Below are 15,329 nucleotides of genomic sequence, written 5' to 3'. Positions count from 1 at the left end.
CTCGCATCGAAATGCCAGGTGATTCAAATCCCAGCTAGTTTCGGTCTTAGTTGTTTGAAAAAGAGGGGTTTGAGTTGAGGATGACGATGGCGTAGTTGAGTTCCGACGAGATTTTGAGGTTTCATGGAGGTTCTCGGTTGGTCGCGACTAAGGAAAGTGTAAACCCAAGTTCATTTTTGAAAAGGCTTCTAAATGTTCGTTAATTACCTATTACGTTTTTGCACTCATCATTCAAATATAGAAGTTTTTCTTAGCAAAGTTGTTTGAATCGTCACGTCATCTGTTGAGATTTTATGAGCTTTGTCATATTTCAGTTATTTATTTATTGAGATTAATTATTTATTAGCATTAAGCTTGTCTAGTTTCATTGGTAGAGTGAAATATGTTGTTTTTGTTTATTTAAGCTGAATAATGCAAAGAGATTTGGGTATACTGCTAGTGGGTTATGGGATCTGATTTGGTCGATTGGGTGTGGGTATATGCTACAAGAGAATTGGGTCTATTACCTTGATTTTGCTTATTTGGCCTTTTCTAAAATGACAAATTTGTTTAAAACTCAATAATTTCCAACATAATACTTCAAGAGCCATGGTTTCTGATTTAACTCGGCCTTAATTTATATTTGATCAGTACATGTTTATACCTTACTTTCTTGGATCAATAAAGCTACTGTATGGCATGGATATAAAAGGACGTGATAGGAGTATGAATGGCTATTTGATAAATATATATTTGTAAAAGTAAAGTAACTTGGTTGGAGGTTTATTCTTTCCATTTTTGTTTGATTTACTGTCATGCTGGACACAGGCTTTCTATTGTGAAATTCATGAAGTTTGTCTCTGTGCTATTTGTTTGGATATAGCCATTGAGTTGGTTTTCAGGGATAATTGATAATTGGAGTACTCGAGTGCTTAAACCATTTTATAATGTTTAAGAAAGGTTTGTTAAATTGGACAAGTTGTTGTTTGGTTTAATTGGCGTAGAAACAAGTTCAGTAGGCAGTGAACTTTCGATAATTAATTTAAATTAATAATATCGATAACCCATGACCCTCGGATAATTAGTGATAACTCTTTAGAAATTGAGGTGTGTCATTAATTGAATTTTCCATGGCCCTCGCAAACTTGAAAGTGTGTAGTTGCTTTAGGCGCGCTATTTAAAATTAATTTCCTAAACTAGGGGGTGCATTTCATGTGACCCGGTCTTAATTTTCAACAAGGTTAAATAGAACGTATCGTGAACCACAGGTGCATTTCATGTAGCGTGGATTGCGATGTATTTTAAATAACATTGAATCAATTCTTTAAATAAATAAAAGCGGTTTTAAAGTTAAAAATGCACATAGGTTTAAGAGTGTCTTAAAATCAAATAATAGGCCAATAATAACAGTTGAGCGACCGTGCTAAAACCACGGAACCCGGGAATGCCTAACACCTTCTCCCGAATTAAAAGAAATTCCTTACCCGGATTTCTGTGTTCGTGGACCATAATTAGAGTCTATCTTTCCTCGATTCGGGATTTTAAACCAGTGACTTGGGACACCATAAATCATCCCCAATGGCGACTCTGGATATTAAATAAATAATCTTGTTTTGATTGTCATTTAAATTGGAAAAACTCCCTTATACCCCTTGCGGGTGTAGGAAAAAGGAGGTGTGACAACTCCTAAGTCCCAAATCACCTCCCGAAACTAACCAAACCATCAGAACTCATATTCGAGCCCTCTAACACACAAGTCAATATCCGGTTGACTTTTCCAACTTAAACTCACTCTAAAGAGACTAAGTGTCTCAAACCTTACCAAATCCTTTCCTAACTCGATCCGACCGACCTGATACCACATAACATGAATAAACAAGGCATAAGGAAGCAAAAATGGGAAGAACGGAGCAGTAACACATGAGACGATTGGCCGGGTCGTCACATCCTCCCCAACTTAAACAAACGTTCGTCCGCGAACGAGTCAAGAAACATACCTGAAGCCTCAAACAGGTGAGGATATCTGCTCCGCATCTCCCGCTCGCTCTCCCAGGTAGCCTCCTCCACGGGCCGACCTCTCCACTGCACTTTCATTGAAGCTATATCCTTTGACCTCAACTTTCGAACCTGACGACCTAAAATAGCTACTGGCTCCACATCATAGGTCAAATCATCATCCAACTGAACCGTGCTGAAATCCAGAACATGAGACAGATCCTCAATATACTTCCGGAGCATAGAAACATGAAATATCGGATGCACACTCGACAAGCTGGGTAGCAAAGCAAGCTTATAAGCCACCTCCCCAATGAACTAAGGACTTAGGCCCAATGAACTAAGGACTCAATTTTCCCTTTTTTCCAAATCTCATAACACCCTTCATGGGTGAAACCTTCAACAGAACCTTCTCGCCAACCATATAGGACACATCCCGAACCTTCCTATCAACATAGCTCTTCTGCCTCGACTGCGTTGTACGAAGCCTCTCCTGAATCACCTTCACCTTTTCTAAAGCGTCTTGCACTAGGTCTGTCCCTAATAGCCTAGCCTCACCGGGCTCGAACCAACCAACTGGAGATCTACACCGCCTCTCATATAAAGCCTCATACGAAGCCATCTGAATACTCAATTGGTAGTTGTTGTTATAAGCAAACTCTGCGAGCGGTAGAAACTGATCTCATGACCCTCCTAAATCAATGACACAAGTACACAACATGTCCTCCAATATCTGAATAGTGCGATCGGACTGCCCATCCATCTGAGGGTGAAAAGATGTGCTCAACTCAACCTGAGTACCCAACTTTCGCTGCACAGACCTCCAAAACTGCGAAGTAAACTGAGTTCCCCGATCTGAAATGATGGAAAATGGGATACCATGCAACCGAACAATCTCCCGGATATAGATCTCTACCAACCGCTCTGAAGAATAAGTAGTACACATAGGAATGAAGTGCGCAGACATGGTCGGCCGATCCACAATCACCCAAATAGCATCAAACTTTTTCAGAGTCCGTGGAAGTCCAACAACAAAGTCCATAGTGATCTTCTCCCACTTCCACTCTGGAATATCCATCCGCTGAAGCAAGTCACCTGGTCTCTCATGCTAATATTTCACCTACTGACAATTGAGACACCGAGCTACAAATCCCACAATATCTTTTTTCATTCTTCTCTACCAATAATGCTGCCTCAAATCCTGATGCATCTTCGCGGCACCCGGATGAAGGGAATACCGCGAGCTATGGGCCTCCTCTAGAATCAACTCCTGAAGCCCATCTACATTGGGCACACAAATCCGGCCCTGCATCCTCAACACCCCATTATCACCAATAGTCACATCTCTGGCATCATCATGCTGAACTATGCCTTTAAGGATAAGCAAATATGGATCATCATACTGGCGCTCTCTGATGCGATCATATAAAGAAGACCGAGAAACCACACAAGCCAATACCCGACTGGGCTCCGAAATATCTAACCTCACGAACCGATTGGCCAAGTCCTGAACATCAACTGTAAGAGGTCTCTCCCCAACTGGAATATATGCCAAACTCCCCATACTCACCGCCTTTCGGCTCAAAGCATCGGCCACCATATTGGCCTTTCCTGGATAGTACAATATAGTGATATCATAATACTTTAGCAACTCCAACCACCTCCGCTGCCTCAAATTGAGATCCTCCTGCTTGAACAAGTGCTGGAGGCTACGATGATTAGTAAACACCTCACAAGACACACCATACAAGTAATGCCTCCAAATTTTCAACACGTGAACTATGGCAGTCAACACCAAATCATGAACGGGGTAGTTCTTCTCATGGGGCTTCAACTGACGAGAAGCATAAGCAATAACTCTACCCTCCTGCATCAATACACAACCAATGCCAACTCTCGAAGCATCACAATACACAGTATATGAACCTGAAGTTGATGGCAAGACTAACACTGGAGCTGTGGTCAAAACTGTCTTGAGCTTTTGAAAGGTCTCCTCACACTCATCCGACCATACAAATGAAGCACCCTTCTGAGTCAACTTGGTCAAGGGCGATGCGATAGATGAGAACCCCTAAACAAACCTGCGATAATAGCCTACCAAACCAAAAAAATGCGAATCTCTGTGGCTAAGGATTAACATCGTGTTAATGACCATATCGGGTCCTGAAAGCTGTCTTAAGAATATCCAAGTCCCTGATCTTCAACTGGTGATAACCTGAACGGAGATCAATCTTGGAGAACACTCTCGCTCCCTGAAGTTGGTCGAATAAATCATCAATGCGAGGCAAAGGATATTTGTTCTTAACTGTTACTTTGTTCAATTGCCTATAATCAATGCACATCCTCATAGTGCCATCCTTTTCTTTACAAATAGAACCGGCGCACCCCAAGGTGACACACTAGGCCGAATGAACCCCTTATCAAGGAGTTCCTGAAGCTGCTCTTTTAATTCCTTCAACTCCGCTGGTGCCATACGATATGGCAGAATGGAAATGGGCTAAGTGCCCAGCACCAGGTCAATACCAAAATCAATATCCATGTCCGGTGGCATGCCCGGCAGGTCTGCAGGAAACACATCGGGAAAGTCCCTCACAACTGGAACATAATCAATACTGGGAATCTCAACACCGATATCCCTCACGAAGGCTAGATACGAAAGACATTCCTTCCCAACCATACGCTGGGCCTTCAAGAATGAGATCAATCTACTAGGAACATAATCAGCCAAACCTCGCCACACAATCCGTGGCACACCTGGTATAGCCAATATGACTGTCTTGGCATGACAGTCCAGAATAGCATGACACGAAGATAGCCAATCCATGCCCAAAATGATATCAAAATCCACCATACACAATAATAAAAGATCCACTCGGGTCTTCAGACCCCCAATAGTCACCACATACGACCGGTACATACGGTCTACAACAACAGTATCGCCCAGTGGAGTAGATATATGAACAGGTGAAATAAGAGACTTACAGATCCAAATAATGGGCAAAGTATGATGACACATAAGAAAAGGTGGAACCGGGATCAAATAATATAGAGGCATCTCTGTGGCAGACTGAAACAATACCTGAAATCACGGCATCTAAAGCAGCAGCATCTAGTCTACCCAGAAGAGCATAGAAACATGCCTGACCACCACTTGATCGACCTCCCCCTCTAGGGCAACCCCTGGCTGACTGACCTCCACCCTTAGCCGGGTGGGTGGGTGGTGAAGTAACTGGAGTAGAAGTCGAGGGCTGACCCCTCTGTTGAGAATGACCATCATGAAGACGAGGACACTGCCTCCTCATATTCCCAAACTCTCCACACTCATAAAACTCCCCGGTGCTGGGGATGGGGACTGAAGGGAACCTCTGGCACTAGAATGACTAGTAGAAGGACCTGGCATGGAAGAACCCTGCACTGATGGAGCACGGGACAAACTCTGGGCTGGAAGGGCACTAAGTGATGAGTGGCCTTGATGAGAACTAGGAGAACCATGACCCGATGATGCCCTATGATAACCTGGGCGAGCTGAATGAGCCTGTCTGAATGGGCGGCCTCTGCCCTGCTGGAACTGACCCATCGAAGGAGCACTACTAAAGCTACCAGATCTCCGAGGCCTCTTGGCCTCCCTCCCCTCTCGCTCCTGGTGGCAAACCGACTCAATCTCACGGGCGATGTCAACAACCTCCTCGAAAGTAGCACCTGTCACCCTCTCCCTAGTCATGAGTATTCGAAGCTAATATATGAGGCTATCAACAAACCTCCTGATCCTCTCTCTTCTATCAGAACCAACCAGACCGCATGAGAAGCTAACTCATAGAATCACATCTCATACTGTGTCACAGTCATCTCTCCTTGACGCAACGGCTCGAACTGCCTGCGTAGCTCCTCTCGGCGAGACTGTGGCACATACTTTTCCAGAAAGAGAATAGAGAGTTGTTGCCAGGTAAGGAGTTCTGCACCAACAGGCCTACGCCTCTCATACGCCTCCCACTAAGTGAAGGCAGCCCCAAAAAACTGAAAGGTGGTAAAAGCTACACCATTGGTCTCTAGAATACCCGTTGTATGAAGCATCCTCTGGCACTTATACAATAACCCCTGGGCATCCTCGCCCTTTACACCGCTAAAAGTCAGAGGCTTGAGTCTACCAAACCTCTCTAGTCGACGTTGCTCGTCATCCAGCATAACTGGTACCACATACTCTTGAGCTGGTGCAACCGGCTAGGCTGGAGGTGCCCCCGGTATCTAGAGTCCCTACACAACCTGCTCAGGTGTGTGAGCAACGGGAGTCTGGGTGTCTCCCCCGGCCTGAGAAGTAGCTACGGACGTAGTAACTGAGACTGCCTGAGCCAAACTGGTAAACACTGATAAAATCTAAGCTAGAGCCTCCTAAAGGCCTAGAATCACAATAGGTACAGCCGGTGCCTGAGCTGGTGTTGTTGTAGCATCCACAACTGGGACCTAATCCTGAACTGCGGCAGCTGGTGGATTTGCAGGTGCTGCCCTAGCTGCTCTGCCCCTACCACGGCATCGACCGCATTCTCGGCCTCGACCGCGTCCTCATCCTCTGGTGGCCCCAGCTAGAATAACAAAAGTTTAGTATTCGGATCAACAGATTCGCACGACAAGAATTTCAAGAATATGAAGATTTTCCTAAAGGTAGCCTCTCGAGGTTAAATATAGACGTCTTTGTACCGATCTGCGAGACTCTACTAAACTGGCTCATGACTCGCGAGACCTATGTAACCTAGGTTCTGATACCAACTTTTCACGACCCCAAATACCCGGTTGTGATGGTGCCTATCACATTGCTAGGCAAACCAACCCAAACCATTAACTACAACAAATTCCTTTTATAAAACCATTTTCTAACACAGGTTTAAATACCAAATTTTTATAATAAGCTTTTAAAACACAATTACATATGCGGAAGTCAAATAAACATGAAAATTACACAGCCCCAAATATCTGGTATCACGAGTCTAGAGCCTCTACTACATAACTGACACTCTGATATAACAAAAGTGTAGAAAAATGCGGAAATGAATAAGATAAGAAGGAGAAAACAGGGCTGCGGATGCCATACGGCTACCTTGAAATCTCCGGCAACCTCTGGATCAGCTGAGGACCCTCACTCTGCCACTCAGACACCTGGATCTGCACACAAGGTGTAGGGAGTAATGTTAGTACGCCAACTTAGTAAGTAACTAGAGTAAATAAGGTCTGAAAACAGTGACGAGCAGTTAAAAATCATATAACTGAATAAACAACAGAATAACAAATCCATTTCACAGTTTAAAACTAGTTTCGTCGTAAAATTATCAACTTCAGTTTAAACACTTGAAATCATATACTTAGAAATTTTTCCAACAGAGGCTTGTTTTTAAAAGAAGAGTGAAATCAGTGAAAATATCATAATTGGGCCCCTCGAGCAAGGTATCACTCAGAATGTGGCCTCTCGGGCAGCCTCTCAGTCACTCTCACTCTCGTCACTCAGTACTCACTCTTAGCACTCAGGCTCATTAATATCTCATAATAATAGAAATCATAGTAACCGCTATGGTGTACAACCCGATCCGTAATTTATAGTTGACTACGCTCACTGAGGTTGTACAGACTCCGGAGGGGCTCCTACAGCCCAAGCGTCATATCGCTGCAGCGTGCAGCCCGATCTAATACAAATATCATTGCGGCGTGCAGCCCGATCCAATATATATATCGCTGCAGCGTGCAACCCGATCCATATAAGTATCGCTGCAGCGTGCAGCCCGATCCATAACTCACACATATATAAATATCCTCACCATTAGGTTCTCAACCTCTCTCAGTTATTAACCTCACAGCCTCTCGGGCACAACAATAGAAATTAGGGAACTCAGTCTGAATAGTCCTCACATTTAGAAGTGGAGTGATAAAACCAGTTTTAAACATCTAAATAGGTAAAACATGACTGAGGATATGCTTTCAACAAGTAAAGTGAGGAAAAATGATAAAAATGCCCCTAAGGGTCTCAATAGGTCGGCACAAGGCCCCAAACATTGCATACAACCCATAATACAGTATAAATGACTAAAGTACAGAATAATATAAGATTCCAAATCAAATACGCGGCTTAGTAGTCGCTACAGGACGGACCAAGTCACCGTCCCTACCGGTGCACGCCCACACGCTCGTCACCTAGCATGTGCATCACCACATTTATCAAAACAAGTTAAATACCAGGGTTTGTACCCTCAGTTCCAGATTTACAATGGTTACTTACCTCAAACCGGTGAAAATACTACTCCGTGATGCTTTTGCCCCTCGAATCGGCCTCCACTCGCGTCGAATCTATCAAAAATCAGAATCACGGCGTCAAAATATGCTAAGGGAACGAAGCATAAACGAAAATAATCAAATTATACCAAAAATCCGAAATTGGCCAAACCCGACCCCCGGGCCCATGTCTTGGAATTTAATAATTTTTACATCAACAGATTCCTTATCTCCCCACGAGTTCATATATATCAAAAGTACCAAAATCTGACCATAATAGGTCTTTCAAATCCTCAAGCAAAGGTCTAAGTTTCCAAGCCCTAGTTTCCCTAATTTTAACCTTAGATTCCATTAAGTATAGCTCTAATCCGTGAAATAATAGCATATGAACGGTGAATATAGTCCAAAAAGGACACCATTTATACCTTCTACCCAGGCATTTTCGCATCTGCGGCCCTATTTACTGCTTCTGCGGTACCGCCTTTGCGGTTCTTCATCTGCTTCTGCGGAAATCACTTAACTCCCCATTGTCCGCATCTACGGTCCCATACCCGCATCTGCGACTTCGCAGATGCGGTCCTCCTAACCGCTTCTGCGGTCGCTGCTCTTCAAGCCCCTTTTTTGCTTCTGCGACCTTTTTCCCGCAGATACGATGTCGCACCTGCAGTCTCCAATCCGCAGATGTGGAAATACCAGAAGCAGTAACAAAAATCTGCAGCTGCAACAATTCCTCAAACTCCCCGTCAATCATCTGAAATCACCCCGAGACCCCCGAGACCTCAACCAAAAGCACCAACATATCCCAAAACTTTATTCAAATCAAACAACATCAAATCAACCAAAACACACCGGATTCAAGCCTAAGTTTCCAAAAACTTCTTAATTTCGCTTTTGATCAAAAATCCGACCAAACCACGTCCGAATGACCTAAAATTTTGCAAACACGTCCCAAATGACACAACGGAACTAGTGAAACTGTCGGAATTCCATTTCGACCCTTATATCAAAATCTCATCTATCCACCGAAAATCGCCAAAAATTCGATTTCGCCAATTCAAGCCTAAATCTACTCCGAACCTCCAAAACTCATTCCGATCATACTCCTAAGTCCCAAATTATCTCCCGAAGCTAACCAAACCATCAGAACTCACATCCTAGCCCTATAACACACAAGTCAACATCCAATTGACTTTTCCAACTTAAACTCACTCTAAAGAGACTAAGTGTCTCAAACCTTACCAAATCCTTTCCGTACTCGATCCAACCGACTCGATACCATATAACATGGATAAACAAGGCATAAGAAAGCAAAAATGGATAAAATGGAGCAGTAATACATGAGACGACTGGCCGGGTCATCACAAATAGTTAAATATAGAATAAAGTTACCATATACTATTGACATTTATTAGCTTGCCACTTGGCTTAATCAAAATGTCAATTATATATGGTAACTTTTTGTTTTAATATATATATAGATATAGATATAAATGTTTGATTTGCATGTCTTAAATTATTTTGAATTTCACTAGACCATATGGATTGCCGACAATTAAGGGAAGAAGTTCCTAGTTGTTCTAATGACACCTACAAGAATTTCTGAGTCATCGAGCCAAAAACCACTTCAGAATCAGGAACACTGATAAAAAGATCGAACAAGAGGAACCTCAACACATCATCAACATGATTGTCACGACCCAAATTCCACTAAGGGTCGTGATGGAGCCAGACACCGCTGTTAGACAAGCCAACCAAAATACTTAATTAAATTCTCGTTTTAACAATTTTTGAAAAACTTTGATTTTCTTGCAATTTTTACTAGTAAAAGATACTCAGTTCAAATTAAATATACATGTCAAGAAGTCAATACAAAATACCCCATAACTATCCCAAAACCCGGTGTCACAAGTGCATGATCTATTTCTAGGAAGCAATACAATACAACAACCATCCGGAATACAAGTGGACAGAAATGAAAATATAGTACAATACTCTGAAAGAGACTCTGCTGGCTATGGTCGTCTCGATAAATGCAACTCACCTGAGTCTCCGTGTCAACCATGCCGTTATGCCACTAGCCACACATAAGCCTGTACAACAAAAATGCACAACAAGTGTAGTATGAGTACGAAAATAATGTGTACCCAATGGATATCCCGTCTAATCTCGAAGAAGTAGATACGAGAGGTTGACTTCGATATTTACTAGTGGTCCAATAGTAATATATTTTTAATGCGAGTAGTCATGGATTTATTAAGAACGACAGTAATTTCAAATAAGTCACGAACAGGTAAATGTTCCTTTTTATATTAAAAGTCTCTGGATTCATAATCTATTAATTAACAATTATCTCAAGTCGGGGAGAGCAAATATCAATATCAATAAATCTCTAGGCAAGCAATACAAGCATGCACAAATCATGCCGAGGTCGTACGGCCCGATCCATCATAAATGTAAAATGTGCATTGCCGAGGGTCGAACGGTGCGAACCATAGATGCATCTATTACCCCGCTCGCGAATCATACATGCGACGCGGTCAAATTTAAATAAACAATCATCCTGCTCGTGAATCATACATGCGACGCAGATACACATAGAAATACATGCTCAAACAGTCAATTAAGAATTTATCGGGGAACATTTATCCAAATAAAAGCCAATTCTATTTTAACGATTTAAGAAAATGAAGTTTAATCCTTTTAGAAATTCATTTACCAATTCGATAAGATTTAAGCAATTCAACTGTCAATGAGATTACAGGTATTCCAAGTATAGCATGCTTTTGGGTCCTAGACTACCCGGATTTACACATATTAGTAGCTACGCACGGACTCGTCACCTCGTCCATACGTAGCCCCCACAAATAGGAGCACATAACCTATTATTTTACCTATGGAGACAATTCCTCTTACAAGGTCAGAAAGGAGACTCACCTCACTCCGAAGATCCATAACCGGCATTCCACGCTCTTCCCAGGACTCGAATCGATGCAAAATGCTCCAAAACTAGCCAATAATTATGCAAATCCAATAATATATGTTCAATTACTCATTACAATCCAATTTATAAAAATTCCTAACTCCGATCGAAAAGTTGACAAAATTGCCATTGGACCCATTTGCCCGGATTCCGAAATTTTTCGAAGATAAAGTTTACCCATGAACTCACGAACTCAAATATATGATTTTCTCTTAATTTCATACCCAAAATCGTGGACAAAATTCAAGAATACGAATTTTCTAGGTTTTCCTCAAATTTTCTACCAATTTACATGCTAAACTTCATACATAATCAATATATTTAGCTCAAGATAGGTGAGGTTAGTTTACCTTATCGTTGATGATGAAAACCCCTACTTGAAGCTCTCCAAAATCGTCCACACCAAATGAAAATGGGGGAAATATGACCAACCCCCCGATTTTAAAAGCACTTACTACTGTAAGCACGTGATTTTTGCTTTACGAGCAATCGCTCCAAAAGAAAATAAAAATAGTGACAAATGATTTCGCTGTACAATTTTTCGATCTTTCCGTGACATGTGTTGTTAGTCGTTTGTGAGTCTGTCCATTTTGCATCTAGTCCTTATCAAACAAAAATACAAAAAATATATGTGGCGTTAAGAGAAAATTCAAAAAAAATATAAATATACGTGCATCGTCCGTTTTAGGTTGTGATTTAACTTACTTGGTATGATAATTATGTTGAAATGCCATATTGTTATTTGTTTTAATTTCATTTGTTTTATTAATTATTTTTATTTTTATTTTTATTTTAAATTGAAAAACAAAAGAAGTTGAAATCAGTTGGGCCCAAAAAAATAAGACAAAAACAGGCCCAAACCAACGATCTGACCCGGTCCAAACCCAGCCTGCCCAGGCACGGACTCAAACGACGTCGTATCGGCGTCCCCATTTGAAGCCGTTGATCTGATTCAAAGGAACGGTCCAGATCAGGTTGTCCAACTCACCTCAACGACGCCGTTTCAGGCAAGTTGAATCTGAGCCGTCCAACCTCATTGATCCAATGGTCCCTGGTTCCCTCATGACCCGACCTATTTAGCCGGTTTAACCCAACCCCTCACCTAAACCAAAACGACCCCGTTCCCATACCAAACGACCCCGTCCTGTTACCCACCAATAGATCTAAGCCGTTCAGATCACTTGATCTAACGGCTCCAGTCTCTCTTCCCCTTCCATATATAAACTTGACCCTTTACCCCGCACCCCCTATCCGAACCCCCCCCTTTCAGTCATCTCCTTCCCCGAACCCTGAAACCCCCAAACCCTAACGCCGCCCTGGTTTCCTTTCCACCAAAACCCGGCGGCACGAACGCCGGTGACCACCCCCTTCACACCCCTAAAGCATCCAACCACCCTGAACACGAATCCACTAACCACGAACCTCGAATCACTTTCGTTCGTCTCGAATCTTCATTTGGAGATTTGAGTCGAACCCGGATCTATGCCAAATCATCCCATCTTCATACCAGACACTCCCCTGACCTTCCTCGTGACCAAACCAAACTTGGTTTGGTCCGAATCTACCCACAACTCCCAAAAATCCAGATCTGGAAATCCAGGCTTTAGAACACATGCACTTGGGGAATCCGGCCGGTTTGGACATAGGTTTGAGGTCTAATAGACCTTAATCAAGGTGTTCTCATGTGAGAACACCCTGATTAAAGTTTGTTCGGCCTCAAAAGTTCGAAGTCGAGTTTGATTTGAGTCCATTTGATTTCAAACTTTTTCAGTAAGTTTCCTTTTCTCTTTGTTTGGTTCTAATTAAGTTGTCAGCATATTTCTTTGTGTTTGTTTGTTATTTTGTTATTTTTCATTCGGATTTCTTCCATCTCTGTTAAAGGCCTTTTATTTGGCCAATTGTCTTCTGTTTGTGTTCTGAATATACCCTGTGATATACGTGTTCATCAATTAGATTAATCGTCAAGCGAGTTTAATTCATATAAGTTTCCAGTGTTTGAACAAATTTATCTGAGGTCATTCGGGACTCTATACGTGTTGTTTATATGAACGATTGATTGTTATATGTTACGATTAATATAGTCGAGTCGATATATGTCGTCAATTAGTTTCAATCGTTAATGGTAACAACTTGATTCGTATTGCTTATTTCTGCTGTGATCGTATTTGAGTCTCATTAGGAACTGAATTGTATTGCCTGTTGATTTTGTTCAAATTAAATTAAAAGAACATCTAGGGGAAAGGTTATACTGGCAGATTCAGATTTTGGTTTTTAAACACAATGCCATTTGGTTTGGACTGTGGGCAGCATGTGTATGGTTCGCTTTAAGGAATTAAAATAATCGGACAGCATGTGCTGTCAGATTATATTCCTACTGCCCATACTTTATTTAAACAAACAAGTGATCAGTACACTTTAACAACCAAAAAGAGAGAGGGGCTGTCAGGGATTTCATGGGGGCTTGGTTATTTAAAACAAGTGAGTGGAAAAGCAACATGGGGGGGGGGGGGGGCAATTTTGAGTTGTAAAACAGACTGTAAAGTGTTAAGGTTAGGCTATAAAAGAGGAGACCATCCGTTAGAAAAGGGGGTTGATTTTCGAGTCTTGAGAGAGTCTATAAGTAAGAAAACTGGAAAAGGAAAAAAAGCAGGAATAAATTTTAGAACATTGTGAAGGAGTATTGCCTAGAAGAAACTGTGTAAGAATCCAGTTTGATCAGGTTGTCTTCGTGGCTTTGCTTTTCCTGTCGTTTGCCAAGTTTTCTTGTGGTCATTGGATTTCTGTTGCTGTTACATTCAACATTCTGGGCTGTTATTTCCTACTCTGTTTTACTGGGATTGTCCATTTGTTGTTCGACTCTTTGCTGAGCTTCATCATTATTGGCTGGTTGTTTGTTGCTGTGTTGTTGCTGTGAATCTGCTGATTGCTGTTGTTTGCTGTGTGCTACTCAGCTGACCCTTTTCCTTCTTCTTCTGTTCCTCTACATCAGGTACACAACCAAGGCACTATCAAATGTAATTAGAACATTGAGCATGAATGCAAAAGAAAGGAAAAAAACTTGAAGTTGATTTTCATATATATACTGTTATATTAGATATCATGTATTGTATGATAATTTTCATTCTTGTATTGACAATCGAAGCAGCCTATATGCCTAATGTATATTAATATAAGTTAGCTAAATGGTAGCTTACATATGTATGCTGATAGGTGATAATATGTTCAATGAGATATGTTGCATTTCAGATTCTAGTTTACTTTGCAGTATATGTTGATATGTATACCAAGTATGAACACTGTACATCCTGAATTAAGTTCTTCCTTTTTCGGATTGATGGTCTCATATAACTAGTAAACCACCTGTTAAGACAAAGAATACCAAACTTGCAACATCAACCCCGTAAAGGTCGAGTTCAGACCAAAACAGGCCTAGCCGGCCTGCTTCGAGCAAGCAGTGGCCCAGGTTTGGCCCATCACGCATGGGTCGAATTTGGGCCCATGACTACTTATTCGACTGACTGTGCGCGCAGCCTTGTTCCTGATTTTAGCATTTCCGAATTCTGTCGTAAAATAATTTGCAAGCATTAATTAATTAGGATTATCTACTGCTTTCGATTGATAGAGACAAACACGACAAGAAACGTAGTTGCTATAGGATATCCTTTGAAAATAAGAATGAGATGAGCCTCGCCGAATAAAAACACAGATTGCGGGGCCCTCAGTAAATACTTGTTTTAAATTACTTAGAATTCAGGAGGGCCGCTTAGTGAATTCCGTGGCCTTTCCAAAAATAATAACGCGATAGTCTTTTTAGGCGCGTGTTTAATAATTTATTTTCTTAAGACTTAGGGTGTGCATTTCATGCGACCCAAATCCAAATCCCAAAACGTCAAGTAAGATATGTTCCGGATTGTGGGTGCATTTCATGTGACGCAATCCAAAGACATGTTTTAAGCGACGTTCACATTCCTAATAATGATAATTAATAAAGTGGTTTAAAGATAAAATTTGCACATGGTTCATAATTGTATTTAAAAATCAGAAAAATAAGCCGAATATAACAGCTGAGCGACCGTGCTAGAACCACGGAATTCGGGAATGCCTAACACCTTCTCCCGGGTTA

This window comes from Nicotiana tabacum, chromosome 6, assembly GCF_000715075.1.
Source record: "Nicotiana tabacum cultivar K326 chromosome 6, ASM71507v2, whole genome shotgun sequence".
NCBI lineage: Eukaryota > Viridiplantae > Streptophyta > Magnoliopsida > Solanales > Solanaceae > Nicotiana > Nicotiana tabacum.
The sequence above is the reverse complement of the archived record's forward strand: the minus strand, read 5'-3'. Positions refer to the sequence as shown.